The sequence below is a fragment of the Aulostomus chinensis genome, chromosome 2, assembly GCF_037954235.1.
Source record: "Aulostomus chinensis isolate RoL2024-O1b breed Wild chromosome 2, RoL_Achi_v1.0, whole genome shotgun sequence".
Classification (NCBI taxonomy): domain Eukaryota; kingdom Metazoa; phylum Chordata; class Actinopteri; order Syngnathiformes; family Aulostomidae; genus Aulostomus; species Aulostomus chinensis.
The window spans coordinates 26,217,077-26,234,234 of NC_141321.1; positions in this window are offsets into that span (position 1 = coordinate 26,217,077).

Genomic DNA, 17,158 nt, shown 5'->3' on the forward strand with positions numbered 1-17,158 from the left:
TCTCTCACACACCAAACGCCCATCTCTGTTTCTCTCTGTCAATGTTGTGGAACGCTTCAACTCGCTTTGGGATGCCCGGACTCATCCATCACGGGGAGGTGAGACTTGGATGTGTTACGACACCACCTCTCAAGCATATTGCCGCATTTCTGTATTTGTGTGTGTGTTTGCATTTTATTATTTTCAGGCATTTCTGCTTTGTGTGCATGCTTACACACATCAGCTGTGATACAGTGTATAATCTCTACCTTTCTGCGTGGTATTTTTTGTGCATTCCACTGTGAGACTGTACAGTAAATAAATGTGAGAGTGGCGAGGTGGGAGAGAAGGGTCACTGGTACAACTCCCAGATAGGCCCTTGAGTCTTTCTGGTTATACATCTCATCTATTGCTAATTTGAAAATATTGATTACAGCAACTCAATTATGTTTCTTTCACCTTTTCCTCTTTCATCTTCAGATAAGAGCATTTTAGACGGTTGCATGAGAAATATCTCCAATAGTTGCAGGTTGAAAGTCATGAGTTTTTGGGAGTAAAGGCACTAAATGAGAAACCTTTTTTTTTTAATAAGCTCTGAGCTCGTTAGCCTTAAAGTCACATGACTGACCAGCTGTGCCAGCTGTTAGTGTACTCCTGGAAAACTCCCCAACTTTGACTTCCATCCTGGGCAGCAGGTAAGATGGCTGATATTAGCTCGTACAAAAGAACAATTGCAACTTCCCTGTTTGAAAATAATTCTGGTAGATGGCCAAGAGAGTTTTTTTTTTTCAGGCTTTGGAACCTCTTCTGCAATTTTATACAGTCACTTACACTAAAACATACCCCAAAAATATACTTTGCATTACCCTGTTGATTCCTTCAAAACCAGTTGATGGAAAGGCCCTTAATCTGGTTTTTCCTCTTAGTGCTTAATATTTGTTTTACAATTAAATGGAAACTTAACTATGTACAATGTAAATATGTTTCCCAAAGTCAGGGTCCAAGCCTTGCGGATGATTGTTCCAAGGCATCCATCCATCCATCCATCCATCCATCCATCAATCCATCCATCTATCTGTCCATCCATCCATCCGTCCATCCATTTTCTACCACTTATCCTGTTAAGGGTCATGGGGGGGCTGGAGCCTATCCCAGCAGCAGCTTTCAGGTGAGAGGCAGGGTTCACCCTGGACAGGTCACCAGTCCATCACAGGGCCAACAAATACAGACAGACAGACAACCATTCACACTCACAGCCACACCTACAGTCAATTTAGAGTATCAATCAGCCTCGTCCCCTCTTGATGTCTTTGGACTGTGGGAGGAAGCCGGAGTACCCGGAGAGAACAAGGCATTCAATAAAATCTAAAAATGATTGGTACAAACAGTGAAGTTTGTGTTAAACTTAAGTGACTTTAAATGCTGACATGTTTGATTGGGCTTTTGTAGTTCGTGTGCATGAAAAAAAATGTGTATGCTTCAACCATCTCCAGGGATAGCGAGGGTCGTGAGTCTCTGGCACTTTAATGTTGGGGGTTGCGAGCCGAGACATTTTGAAACAAATTGACAGAAATAAGAAAGATATGCAGAATTATAACAGTTTACATTTGAAATGATATTCTATTGGGTATTTATGCATTCACACTGCAGTACTTTCCTTGTGTGGTTTCGCTTCATCTGTTGTAGACATCGGAGGTTTGCATAAAGAAGCAGCTAGTTAATAAGTCCTTTGCCCTTGTCTCGGCTGAGAGATGCTCTTTGTATTACCTCAGGCCACAGCAGCATTTCTGCATGATTTGTTCAAAACATTACATGTTTTGAACTGTCAGAACAGTTATCATGTATTTTTTCAGATATGTGTGATTATTTTCTATGAACCAGTTTATTATTTGCAGTGTTTCTCTTCTTGCAAAAACAATTCAAACATTTCACGACTCATCCTGCGCTAAGGGGTATGTAGTAAGGCAGCCAATTAAAATACTTTCTCTGATTCACCACCATCCACAGTGTGACACACACCTGTGCAGGCTTATCTTAAGAATCACAGAATCTCAGAGAAATGTATTGTTTCACCATCGCAATTTGATCCATTTGGTCTGAAAAGAATTGTAAAGTCTATTCCCACAAGCTATTGATAATGAATTTCTGATTCTGATTGAATTGTTTATTCAAGTTCAAATTAGCAGAGGGCTTAGCGAGGTAAGTGTATATTTTTGAGGCTCACTGACAGCTACACCCCAGAGCCAGACTTGTTGCTATGGCAGTCAGAGCAGATTCTCAGCTGTAGCGATGGTCACACTAGCCCTCCTTCTGGACTGCACCCACCGTATGTGCTTCACTTACGCAGGCATCTCTCATACAACCACCTGCTCTTCTCCAATCCCAGGGTGCCAAGTACTTCATCCATCCCTCACACAGGGGTCAACCAAACCTGGAGTTCTTTCATACAGCTCATCCACTTGGCACACCACCAATGACCTTACGGTAACACATCTGACCTCTGAAAACATAGTGTACCTGTTTTTTTTTGTGTCAACACTCAAGATAACCTCAGATTGCTGTCTTCATTTCATCTGTTTGGTCTGATAACACTTGAAGAGTCTGGATAAAATTGTTCATCCACATTCTTGACAAGAGTGCTAAGCAGAAGTAGTCTGTTTGGCCTGTGTAAGAGTGTGGGCATGCATGCTCTGTCATTGGTTTTTATTCATATTCAGCACCTGACTGAAGAACAAATCAATCAATATCAATATCCTTCATAAGCCTCCCCCCCACCTTCACAATTTCACTTGATACATGTAAGTATGTGAAAACCAATATCTGCTTCATGTGGACTTTAAGAAAGTGCTCTTCATGCATCTCACCGTTCATCCATTCATTTATAATAACCACGTATCCTATAACACCTCACGTGTCCAAAAAAACAGATGAAATGATAACGTGTAGCTGGATCAGCTCACCTCTCAGTTCCTCTGGGGTCACACGGTTATAAATACATATTTCTGTGTCTTCTTCAATTACTTGGTGCTGTCATCTTGTTATTTAACTGAAATAACAGTATGTCTGGGTAACACGGAAACAGGCAGACACATAGGGAGAATGTTAATTAGAGAAAGAGAGAAGGGAGTAAAAATAGTGACATAACACTGGAATCTGAGGAAAAGACAGACTAAAGTGAAAGAGACAATGCATTCATCTTCCTGCAATGCAACGTCAGTGACTATGTGGCTTCACAGTAAGTGACTGAGACAGCTAGATGTTTAAAAAGCTATTAGACATGTTTCAGATCTCCCCGGAGAAAATGCAATTGAAATAGAAAATGCATAATGGAACAAGATGTATCTAATCACGGTAACAGTCAACAGTCAAGCAGGAGTACCTAGATTGCCTCTGCTGGAAGGAGCGCTGCCATCTCACTCTATTTCCCAGTCGTTCCTTCCATCCCCTGCCTTTTTAATCTTGCTGAGTGATTTTGAAATGCTGATTTGGATGTCGGGCAGCAGCTTGAGGTGAGGCTTTCACTTTTCCCTGACCTCGGCGTCCCTCTGTAGGGCTCTGGTGTGTGTAATACATCATAATATATCCGCTCTGCATGGCACTGAATTATAGCCCAATATTACCTGCTGGAATATTTTAAAAGAAGATTCAGCGGCCTAATGGAGTAACTGAATCTCCTCGATCCTGAAATTATGAGTCGGCTGAACCACCCAACAACTATACTGGAAGATTCCTACCATAAATAAACAATATTGTTGCCTTTTCAGTCCTGTTGTCCTTATTTAACACCCTTCACTTTGATATACTGTAATGTCTCTTTGCTGTCAAAACAGTATTTCTCAAAGATTCTATCAGTAGAAAGGTGGGCCACAGGAAGGTTAAAGCAGGACCCCAATTTAAAACTGCTATCTAGTGTAAACGGCTGCTGGCAGTTGTGATAACTGAGAGGTGTTGAGGCAACCACAAAGCCTAAAGTTATGTTAGTTACCTTGTATCAAATAACTTTGGGCCTCAAGGTTTTATGCCTCGATTGAATTTAAACTGGGAAGCTTGTCGTCCTACAAAATATGCTTATCTTGCTTTGCCAAAAAAGTTTTAGAGGAAAAACTGTTGTCATTCATATGTTGTCATTCCAGAAAGTGTGATATGTCAAATATAAGGTGCTGAGGTTTAAATTTGGGTGTAAAACACACCTGATGCTATAGATGACCCACCTTAATTTTAGGTGTGACATAGGGCAGAGCTGTAGTTAACTATCGTCACCTTGTTAAAAGAATTCCCTGAGTCATCTTTTGACCGAATGAATCAACACCTGTCCCCCTCCCTGTTTCGTCTCCAGTTTTTTTTGTTTTCTGAAAAACCTGAAAAAATAATCTGGACCATTGTTTTAAGAAGACGACAATATTTAAGAAAATGCATGTTGAAAGGACCAATTATGCCAATGTCTTTTCCAACATCCTCAGACAGATGTTCTGAGTAGCTGTTACCTGTTCACAGTGCACATACCATCTCTATGCAGGCTATGAAAACCTTGGTAAATCAGCTAAAAATAGCTATCGATCCTTCCCCAATACATGAAATGCAAATTTCTCTTTTTTTTCTTGGTGTGTCCCATTCGCATCAACAGTCTGGAGGGCGGAGATGGTGCTTCAGTGCTTACTATTTTTTATATCGGCTCAAGAGAGTTTTTTGTAACTCAGTGCCAACTGAATGATGTGTTATAGCATCGTTCCAGGAACGGTGTTTTGTGTTTACATCAATGTCAGTACCATTGAGCGTCTAGGATCATTTCCCATTGCAGACATAAACCAGATGTTAGTTGGTGTTGGCGGATTTTGTGGCCAGTGGCAAACAGGCTACCTGTGGGTTCAGATTTTTTGAATCCGAGCCCTATCATGATGTTGATTGGTTGGGGCTGTTAGGGTTCTGGACAATGCTGCGCATCATAATAGCTTTAGAAAGTTGGAAAAGCAAGGTCAGCGGGGTCACGCTCCTCCCATATGTACAACATGACTGAGGCTCGCTGAAATTGACCCCACAGTGCACACAAAGACCGTGTCAGTGAGCTCGTGCGTACAGGAGCATAACCCCAATGACCTTACATTTCTGATGTCTCTATCTCTGGACTGCCTTGAGGGAATTTCTTAAAATCTGCCTCAAACGTCAACTGGGATGCAAGAATGAACTGAAAAGATTTTGGAGGTCAAAGGTCATGGTGACACCACACATCACAGAGGCATACAACCGTGATGCAATAATTCTAGTTTTAGCTTGAACCAAGCAGCTTTTAATCATAATTTCTCTGATATACTATAAAATGATTTGGTCTACATTTCAGAAGATGTGTGCTGGCGCTCCAAACCTGATCTTTAACGTCTCTCATCGTCTGCCTTGTGCAGTTTACAACGGCGGCTTTGAAATATCACTGGGTATATCCAACATATATTCTACTGACACGTTGTTTTGGTTGTGTGGATACAATTATGTCCCGTTCAGCATCACATTACTTGCTCCAGGATGTGGAACCACCCTTAAATAGCAGAGTTTATGCTCTGTATTGTCAGCCACAGGGTGGATGCAGCTGTTTAAAATCTGAGGCAATAACAGTAATCTGGGTGGTTCCAACTGCTTGTCAAGTGTGAGCAGCGATAGCGTCTCTCTCTTCCCCCTCTTACCGCTCTTTTCTCTCCTAATCTCCTCCAAGCTGACTGGCTGGCAGTTAAGTGGCGGTTTCTCTTTTCGTATAAGGTCCCTACAGGGCTTGGGAACGGTAGCAATGGACCCTGCTAAGAAATGGTGTAGAAATTGCTTTCTGCTTTTCCTCAACCATTGCAAGCTGAGCAATTTACACCCGGATGTCCCCTGCCTTCCACTTGACATGGGGCGAGATACTGAATTTACAAAAAGAAGAGTGAAAAAGACATGAGAGAGATATTATGAGAAGGGAGGAAGTAAATCATCTATAAAAGAGGAAGAGATTGAAGGCTTAAAGCTGAGACATGAGTCAATATAGAAACATGATGCATTAACCGGTGGCGGCATGATGGCATCACTTAAGTTTAATTAACCTGACAAAGATCCACCATGAGACGTCCAATCTGTTTCATTTTCTCAAATAAGAACTTTTCACCTGGTTGTGCGGGTTCCTTTCCTGACATGAACTCCTGTTCTTAGCCACTGGAGACATTCGTTGCTCCAAAATTTGTATTTTATGACGTATAAGTATAATTAAAATTAAGATAAGGAAAAGATTTTGCTTTCTATAAAGTTGTGAAATACACGATGCATAATGCAGAGGTTTTCATCACAAAGATAACGGTCCTGTAATATTTCCTGCAAAAAGAATGAAAATGCAGTGTTAATTAACTAACTAATTAACTCCGATGAAAACATGACCTCCCTGGCGGAGGTAATATGGAAAAAAACACAAAATAAACAGAAAATGCAATGAAAAATAGGAATTTCCATAAGAATAAGATAAACAGAGAGAGAACGTGTAAGAGAAAAGACTGTGAACATGGAAAATAATTAAGGGAAGAGAAGGTCAACCCTGTTGTATAAATCACTATTAGAAGAATGTCTTTTGTTGAACTCTTCAAGTGGCAATTGTCTTGTTCTCAGCATGAAGCTCTGCCTCCTCCACCCTCTTCACCCATCTATTCCACATTCAAAAAGTCTATCATCTAGCACCTGCTAATAGAAAATCCTCTTCGGTCAGGACTCTGAACACTCAACCACGGCAACAACACTCACACCTATAAAAACATACAAATTTACATCCATGCATCCGTACACACAACCATTTCCTCATTTACAAGATTGTCCTCCATCTGACTCGTTTCCCCTGACACAAACATGTTTTTTTTTTGTTTTTTTTTTTACCTTTAGTGTGAAACCAGCTCAATAATGTTACCTAAACAGTCTGTCGCCATCATAGAATCCCCGGACAGTGAGCGAAAACACCTGTCACAAATCATACATCTTTTTCCTTTTTTGGGTTTTTTTTTTTTGTGGGTGGTCTCATTTTCTGGTGTGAATTCACAGGTACATTATCGCTGCAAAGGGACTCACAAAATCAGCCTCGCATTAGCTGTTAATGGAACAGATATCCGGGATTTCTTTTATGACGCTTTGCACCTTTAAACCATCTGCAGCTGTGACTATTGTCTGTCATTTAGAAAAAAAAAAAAAAAATCTTGTCAAGCTCTTCATTTTAATTAGCGTGATGAGCGTATGGTGGATGGTATAGTTCACTTGCATTTCATATTCAAGGGAGAGATTCAGCCGTATTCTCTGCAGTATATAAATAAATAAATTCAAGGAGACTATTAGATGGTCGGTTGGTTGTTACTCCTGCTGGTGACATGGCTGTAAAGGTCACAGCTGTTTCTGCTTCAGGTGCTGGATTGCCTCTGGCAGGGCACGGAGCAAAGCTGTATCACACTTCTCTGCCTTTTGTGGTGGTGAAAGCATCCCTTCCAACCATATTCTGAGCCATTAATTTGAAAAAGTGGCTACGAAATGTGCAATGAAACTACACCTCCTCTTGCACATCTTGGTCCACTCACAGTTGACTTTTAAGACTACGGCACCGTAAAAAAAAAAAAAAAAAGGGAAAAAAAAAGCCCAAGCTGTAAGAAGTGAAGGAGATAGTAAAGAAGAGAATGCAGTTACGAGAGCTGTGTTGAAGACGAACGCCGCCGAGTGAGAAGAGACAACCTCACGTAATTTCTGCTGAGTTTTTTTTGTTGCTGTTGTCAATGTCAGACACAAGTAAAAATGAATAAATAAAAAAAGAGGACAGAGAAGAAAAGGGTGGGATAAACATCATAGTAGTCAATTAAAGCTGTGTTGTTGGTGAAACCCAATTTTTTTTTAAAAATTCCATATAACCTTTGATTTGACAAGCTCCTTTACTTTGCAATCTGACGTGACAATACAAAGAAAGAGATATTTGAAGGATTTATGAGACTGGCAGGTGAGGCAAGGACTTTTATCTGTGGGGAACTGGAGGTGAGTGCACCTTATTTTCACATTTTTTTCCCTCATCTGAATCTGAATGTTAGAACTGAAAATTGTTTGATCTTAACTTAAGAGGAATTTTTGGAAAGGGCAGAAATAGACACATACAGAAAAAAAAGTGTTATCTTGCTCATTTTCAACCAACCCATCGATTGTTCATATTTACATTTATTCATAAATGTTCTGTCTGTCTGATTTTTGGAAGGATTATGAAAAAAAAAAAAAAGAACCTGTTAGGCTGATTGTCACCAGAGTTGGTGGAGAGATGGAACATGGGTTATAAACATATCTGCCCCAAAATGTTATGGGTTAACATTGCTGGGTTTCACTGAAGTCGCCGTGGTTGTGCAATGCACTCTGTGGGGCCCCTATTTAAGTGATCTATGGTGCCAGGCTGCTGGCGGATGGTGCCAGGCTGCTGGCGGATGGTGCCAGGCTGCTGGCGGATGGTGCTATGTGTGCACCGTGCGTTCTGGGTGTGTTCAGCCTCACTTTCATATTCAGAGAACCAGTAATCAGAGCGCAAACCATATCGCAAAGATTCAGTCATTAGACACCTTTTTTTCTGCAGTTATGTGTTTCCTGTGTGACATTGCTCACATCAGTCAGTGCGTGTGTGTTTTGTGTGATTCCCTTTATAGTCCAGGTTTTCCAGGACTTGGAGGGTTGCTATTTCAGTGGCGTATCAATCCAAGGCTTTTCATCTTGAGAAACAGACTCGTACACCGGGTGACCAGCACATCTTCTGTTTATATCAGGGAGCAGCAGGCGTCTACCGAAGCCATCAGAGGTGAAGCAGGCCTGGGAGAAGGTGCTGGCTGGTGTTTCCATGTTTTGGGGCATTAATTGTACCATAATGCAATACTTTGTATCTGCTCATCTGATTGATGCATCCTTTAAATAGCACTTTACACATCATGCCACTAGCCAAAGACCAGCCTCTTCTTGTGGCGCAAATATTTTCTGGTCTTCCAAAATAGCAATGCACCGCAGTTGCACCAGTGCACGCCTCATTAACATACAAAAGCACCTGCCAGCGCAGGAAATGAGCAGTGACGCTAGGCTGAGGTCCAGCTTGTGCCTTGCTTGAAATAGAGCCCTATAAGAGTTCCCTTGGTCAGTTATTGTTCAGAGCAATATCTCTGATTTCAGTGCAAATCCAGGCCTAAACCCTCCGTGGATTTTATAGTCATGAGTGACATTAGTCCTTCAGACATCAGTGAAGGGAAGTTCATTGCAACAAGCGAGAGATTAGAGAATCTTTTGAGAGAATAATTAGTCTAATAAAAGATCCCGGGCAGGCAAAGTCTCTTTCCTCTTTTAAATTACCTCTTAAAATTCACTTCAATTACATGCCTTTTTCTTAATCTCTTATATTGTTGTTTTAATCTATTTTGTTTTTTCTATTTTACTTGTTTTATTGATGTTTGGGATCATATTTGTTTTATTGTGCTTCAATTTTAGAGTAAACCACTTTGTGACTTTGTTTTGAAAGTGCTATACATATAAAAATCAGTATTATTATTCCTATTATTGTTATTAGAATGCGGGAATGTGTCCTTAAAAATACGTTTTTATTTATGTGGTTATAACATGATGTAGGTGTTTCTGGCTCTGCGCGTTTGTGTGTGTGTGTGTGTGTGTGTGTGTGTGTGTGTGTGTGTGTGTGTGTGTGTGTGTGTGTGTGCACGCGTGCGTGTGCGGACTCTTGGCATCAAACTCCAATATAAATGGATGCACTGTGATTGGCTGTGTTGTTTATTCACAATCAGAATGATCCGAGCTAAATGTAAAATGCAGCAGGCCATCACTTGGAAAATCTGAGTGGAATAGTAATGACTTGAGTGAATCAGGAAGAGACACGAATGCTTAATAAAGGTGTGTGTGTGTGTGTGTGTGTGTGTGTGTGTGTGTGTGTGTGTGTGTGTGTGTATGTGTGTTAGCTCTGAATTAAAACTTGACTGATGAACAAGGGAGGAGGAGAGCAGGAGAGAGAGCAACAAATGCATATTCTGCTCCTGTTCTCAGCTGTACAAACATACTATCGCAATCACTCAAATGAGAGTGTAAATGGGAGAATGAGAGGTAATACTGTCAGTGCTTTGAGAAAGTAAGTAGTACTGAGGTATAAATGCAGTAATTTACAAGTCAGCGTAACAGAAAACTGCTTGATTATGTATTGATGTACTCATCAAATATAAAAGGAGGCTTCTGTCTGTGTTCCTCGTCATGCCTGAATGAATGAATCCAGGGATCCTTGGAATGGATTCTCATATCATCTCCACTTTGAACCTAAACAATGCAAGTTCACCTCTTTGAAAAAAACAACAACAAAAAAACAAGTTATCTTTGGGAATCTATTTTTATCAGGGTGGCCCACCTCATGAGAGAGTACACAAGGGTCTTAAAAAGCCATTTCCTTTTTTAAAAAGGAAAATAGGGGCTGGTGCAGTGGTCAGCACTGTGGCCTCACAGCAAGAAGGTTCCGGGTTCGAGCCCCGGCTCGGGCGTGGGATCTTTCTGTGTGGAGTCTGCATGTTCTCCCTGTTCCTGTGTGGGTTCTCTCTGGTACTCCAGCTTCCTCCCACAGTCCAAAGACATCAAGAGGGGACGAGGCTGATTGATACTCTAAATTGACCGTAGGTATGACTGTGAGTGTGAATTGTTGTCTGTCTCTATGTGTTGGTCCTGAGATGGACTGGTGACCTGTCCAGGGTGAACCCCGCCTCTCGCCCGTAGATGCTGGGATAGGCTCCAGCCCCCCCCCCCCGCAACCCTTACTAGTAAGGAATAAGCGGAAGATGACGATGGACGATGGAAAAAGGAAAATAGCCTTGTAACATTTGTTGTACTTTGCGGCACCCCGACAAATCACCCCCTGAAAAATAAGTAATGATGTTTCACACACACAGAAGTTGGTTTGAATGTAGTAGAAGCACAGACCAAAAATGTAAGTAATGCTCAATTTTGTCTTCCTAAGTCGACACTGGCGGTTATAGTGTAGCCTCACCTATCCTGACAGGAATGTCATAGCTGGATGTACGTCTCCTTGGTAATGTAACTTGAAGTGTCCCACTTTGTGACCTCAGATTTCCTCTCACACATTTCCACACATTCATTTCCACACCATCTCCTCCTCAGGTCGGAGCTCTTCTCAGTGTTACAGTCATTTCAGCATGTATTCGTTCAATCGCCAGAAATATTTCCTTAAATTTGTCTGCTTTTTATTTGAAATGCATGAGGAAGCTCAATACAGGAGGCCACACCAGCACTCTAAATGACCACATAAGGCATAAGTCACATGCTTAAGCTACTGCTGATGATCTTTGTGCGCCAAAGAACATTAACTTATAGCTGGTGAGTGATTAGGACCTAAAGTTAGCTCCTTGAGCCAGTCTAACCTGCTAACTGCTGCTGTTGAGAAGAGTAGTCATAATATTAGCGCCTGACCTCTCAAAAGCATCTGATCTTAGTTGCAGCTCATTCAAATTAGAAGATTAAATAGAAATATCTTCGTTTCTCATCTTTAACAAAAGAAGACATCAGATATTGTGTGAGGTGGGGCTCCAGATAGTGTCAGGGGAGGTCCAGTGAATGGAGGGGAAAGTGTATTAGACTGCATGTATGAGATTTAGTTCAATAAGTTCTTTTTTTGTCCTCTTTTCCAAAAGTCAGACGATAATAATAAATGTCTTTGGACGTGAATTCACTAATTTAGTGCACACTGAAGGTAAAATAGAAAAGCAACATTAAGCTCGTTTGGCTCAATAGTTGACTGTCTGTTGCATGGCTCAAATAATAGAATTATGATTTTGCAGGCATTGCAGGAAGGGGGATGCCTGCCAAGTTTGTCAAAATGGTGGCCCATCATCTCAAACCTCAGTTGGATAACACAAAAATGTCGGTCAGAAACAAAAGCGCTGATGCCTGAAAACTTTAAAAGCCTGTTTTCAACATGTTATGTGAATTTACTTCGTAGTAAGCCAGTTGGAGAAAGTGTGGTGCCTTTTTCTGGGCACGTTGGGGATTCCTGCACTGAGTAGTTGTTAAAGCCTGTTAAACCCCCCCCTCTCCTCAATCGCCAGCTGGTTTCAGAGCAGCAAATAAGACAAGACAGCCTTGTAGACAGAATCTCTGAAAAAACACATTGGAAGGTTTTCATTTGTCTGGAAAGAAATTAAAAAGAAAGAAACAGAGATGAGGACCAAAGAGAAAGGCAAACAGAAGCAAAGTCAACATTGTCAGTTGACTGAGAAAGAGAGAGGGAGAATGAGAAAATGAGAGAGGATGAGAGAGAGCAACAGAGCGACAGCACATGGATAAATAAAATCTCCTGAAGGCAGAGAGGGAAAAGCCTCACAGCAAAGACCTCCTGGAAGAAAAGCAAGACGGGGAGGAGCAGAACATCTTTGTGAGGATAAAAGAAGAAGTGTAATCGCCCAGTTGTTTCTTTTTCTCCCAGAGGCCCGTTCGAAAACAACTGGCGCTTTAAGCTTGGACAGATAGCAGACAGAGGGATGGCGGTTAGAGAGGAGGAGAATACTCTGGGGGGTTCAGAGCCTTGAACACAACCTCGCACATTCCTGCTTTCTTTGGTACAAATAAAGCAAGAGACGTGCATAAGCTGCACACACACACACACACACACACACACACACACACATACACGCATAAACATTCTCTCTCTCTATCTCTGTCTTTCTCTCTCTCTCTCTCTCTCTCTCTCTCTCTCTTTCTCTCCCTCTCCGCTCTTCCTTCCACATCCCTGTGGAGCTGCAATGATGGAGATGGAGAGCAGTGTGTATCGACTGTGACTGTGACACAAAGCTGCATCCAGCACCAGAACCTCAGAGGAAAAAGACTTCTTCAAAACACAAGACCTCCAGTCTGCTGCGTCAACACACTCGAAGAATTCTGTGAAGTGAGCACAAACTCCGAGAGGCAATTTCCCTGCTGTGGACTGAAATAGGGTGAAGATTAAATCTGTCAATAGGAGCTCATGAGAACAACAACAATAGAACATCACAGTTCTCTAAATTTTTTATTATTGAAGGTTTAACTTAGGAAGTGAAACCGCATTTACTGCAATATTTTCGGTGTGAGAAGAGATACAGTGTGTCACTGCGATGTGAAAAGAAGTTACATCCAGTACTCATAAGGTGTTACATTCTATGTGCCCTACAGACACTTTGTTTTTGCAGGTTTTCTTCACATCCAGGCTTCCTTTTTTACTCTCTCAGAAGTGTAATATAGTCTACCTCCTCTTGGGAATCATTTTATTTTCAATTTTCACTTGCAGAAGAGAATGAACCAAATTGGTTATTGGAACTCCGCAAGAACATAATGATCCTGGCAACTTGGACTGACCGAGTCAGTGTCACAAAGAACTTCATTCTAAAAAATGATCATGTGCACTGAACCGTAATTATCAAAAATATTTTACAAACTTTTTGTCTGAAATAATATCAGTGTGATGAAATATATATTTTAATAGCACCTTTTGTATATTTTTCAGAATAATGTTCTGTAAACAAAACATTAAGTTAATATATTAGCTTGAAAGAACGTGAGTCATTTCAGAAAACTTGATTTTTAATGGCACATACTGGACAATACACCCATCCATCCATTTTCTACCACTTATCCTGTTAAGGGTGGGTGGGGGGGAGCTTTAAAAAAAAAAAAAAATTGCACCAACCTTCAAATTAAGGAGGATGTATACAGGCTATTTATTTGCATCAGTGAATGTCTATTTATTTGCACCTTGTGCTGAACAGAAAATGTTATGTTAGTTAGGCAGGGCTTTTGTCAAGTCAAGCAAAGATTCCTCCATTTGTGTGTTGTTGTTTTTCTCCCGGTCCTGGTCCTGCGAGCCAAGATCAGTCAGTGGTGTCAGTGGGTGACATGAGGAGAATCCTTGGGAATCTCTATCATCTACATTTCACCTGATATGGATGGGTAAATTATTCAGAAAAAGGAGCTGTAAATGGAAGATAAATTAAGTCCAAATAATACATCATTTTTATTTCATTTCATTTCATTATTTTTATTTATTTATTATTTACCATTTACAATTTCACGCACCACCTGCAATACCGCCACGGACCACCAGAGGGCCGCGGACCACCGGTTGATAAGCCTGGATTTAAAACAATGGAGAGCTGACATGCAGTTCTTTGGGAATTTGTTCCTCATCTCCATGTTTAGTTGGACTCTGGATGGTTTAGGCCCTAAACCATTCGGAGCTGATAAAACCAGTTCTTTGACAGACAGGATGCCAGTCCCTCATAACTGGAGTGATATGACACTTATTTTTCTGAGGGGAGGAGGGTGGGGGGGTGTAGCTTGGCTCCTCTGCATGTTCTAGGATTCTTTTGAAAGTTTTCATATTGAAACCAGTGAGACGATGCAGGTTGTGACAGAATGACAGTATGTACAAGACACTGTAACAGTGCACGTATCTTGGTCTCTGATGCAAACTAATAAGCTCAACGGCGAATAAAAAGCTGTTATATGAGCAGAAATCCTTTGGCAGCATTTTTATAAGTCTGGAAGCATATCAAACCTCTACTACGGCTCCCCAAATGTTTTAGCCAGCAGATGTTCCCCATAATTGCAGCATTTAGGGCTCCTGTTTTGAGATGCAACACTGGTCATTATGATACAGCTGCTGACAGAAGAAATTCTAGCATCTCGGCCATAGATGTGGTTTATTGCCTTTTATGGTACCTTGACGATGGTTTGGGAACTGCCCCGGCCGTGTTGTGGAACATTTAACCCTACATCTGGCAGACATTGTCAGCTGCCAGTTAGCATAAACAGATCACTGATCAGACTACTGATCTCTGATTGTTGAGGCCGTGTCATTAAACAAACTTTACTGTCTCAGTTTTACTGCGTTCGTCTTTTACCACGCTCTGCACACTTGCTTACATTTCATCTTTAAATTTGTGGCATCTGTTTGACTGAAACTCCCCCCACGCGTTTTTAGAACAACACCATGAGAATGCTGCCCATGGACTGGACCACTCTCTTCAGGGTCCAGAATCTAGAGTTTGATCCAGATCTCCTCCAAAGGTGAAAGGGAGAGTTCAAATTTATGAAGGTGCCCTGACAGCTTCAACTTAATGTTAAATTTTTATTCATTTTTTTATATTTAATTATACACATTGCTGGGTGGTTTCTAAATATTTGTGGAATTCTGAAAGCTGAGTTGTAGCGCCACCTAGTAGTTACAAGAGGTAAACCTGATGAAATTGATATAATTTGATTTTGATCAAAATCCATGTTTTATCTTCACACGATATACAGCTGGATAAAAATATAAAGTAAGTGTGTGTTCTCTAGTGCCATCTAGTGTATACAGGAAAAGATAATTGTTTTCCAGTGCATTAATGAAAATGATACACACACACTCACACGCACACACACACACACACACACACACACACACACACACACACACACACACACATTCACAACAGGTACAGCAGTGCTAGGGTCTCCTCACATTGGTGTTTGCTCATCTTAGAAGGGCAAAACAAAGACGTTTAGAGATAAGAGTTAATTTCAAATCAGTCTCTTTTCATAACATCAGTTTTCATAATGTCCTGTTTTGCCATGCTGACAGAACTAGTTGTGTATGTGATATATGTGAAATTCAAAAAGGCAATTTGGCGAATGACAAAAAAAAAATCTCTGAAATGATATACAGTATATAAGAGTTGCAGGGATAAATAAAAAAAAACTGCAGGAAGTTATTTGAAGGTGAATAACATCTTAAGATAAACTGAGTTTTAAAATGCGTGGATGATTTCAGGTTTATATTTTGACTGCAGGAATGAAGCTCCTCTTCCACCCTCACAGTATTTACGCCACACTCTGTTCCCCTGATAGAGGACTGCATGACCATGTTTTAAAGCAGCAACAACAACACAACAAAACTGGAAATGCCCGGAGGCGCACCAGGAGGTACGTTAAGGGAATTAAGCAAACAGGAAAAATATTCCTTTCATTCCCCAGGGTGATAGGTGAGGAATGAATGTTGGGATAACAAGGGATCAGAGGCGAGAGGAGAAATAATGAGGATCTGCTCTGACAGTCCACCTCATGTACACTGCAGCACTGCTAATATTACTACAAATAGATATAAAATGTATAACCACCAATACAAACGAAAGACTTTGTCAAAGATCCTCTCAAGAAGTTCTTGTTTGTCATTTAACCTTTGCCGGCAGGCCACAGTGCAGCCAGCAACAGATGAATCAGAGTTCCATCGCTGAGCATCTCAAATGAAATGAACTCCAACGTCAGGCTGAATTCGAGTCTGTCCTCCTTGTACTCTTGTGTGCACGCACGACCTGCTTTTAAAGGTGTGTGTGTTACATATCTGCAAGACTGAGGGTCAGACTCTTCAGTCAAGCTTTCAAGCCGCGTGTGTTACTCTGGGTAATGTTGAGTCTGACCCTTCTCATATTTTATTGAAAGTATATCAGCTTTTGCCATCAAACTGAAGATTTAGTGTCTCACAGGCTCGACTGAACAGACTGAGGAACTCTTTTGTTCCTCTGTAGCAACATCGGTTCTGTCTGACTGCACATTATATTCAAACCGACAGAAAAGAATTGCTTAGTGTATTTGCAGGCTTCATTATCTTCCACTAACACTTCCTGAGTGTTTTGACAGTCCAGTCGTCTTCCTCATAGCATCCCGTAAATGTTTAGTATTATTTAAAAAAAAGATGCAGTTTCTGCCTCCTCTCAGGTGAGAGCCGTAGACTGGGAGGCATGACCATGTTTTTGAAAGTCTGTCACATTCTCATTAACATGATATCTCAAGGAAAGTCCTTGTTGGTTCATATAATGCAAAATTCAGAGTGTCTTTTTTTTTGGCTACAAATCAATTTTTCAAATATTGCCTACTAGGTTTTGTATGAATATTTAAGAGCCCAACTCATTGTTGGTTCATATACTGGAGGTATATAAACATAGATTTCCCCTATATATATATATATATATATATATATATATATATATATATATATATATATATATATATATATATATATATATATATTAATATACTCAAACCCAGAACAGCACTGTGGCCTCACAGCAAGAAGGTTCCGGGTTTGAGTCCCAGCTCGGGCGCAGGATCTTTC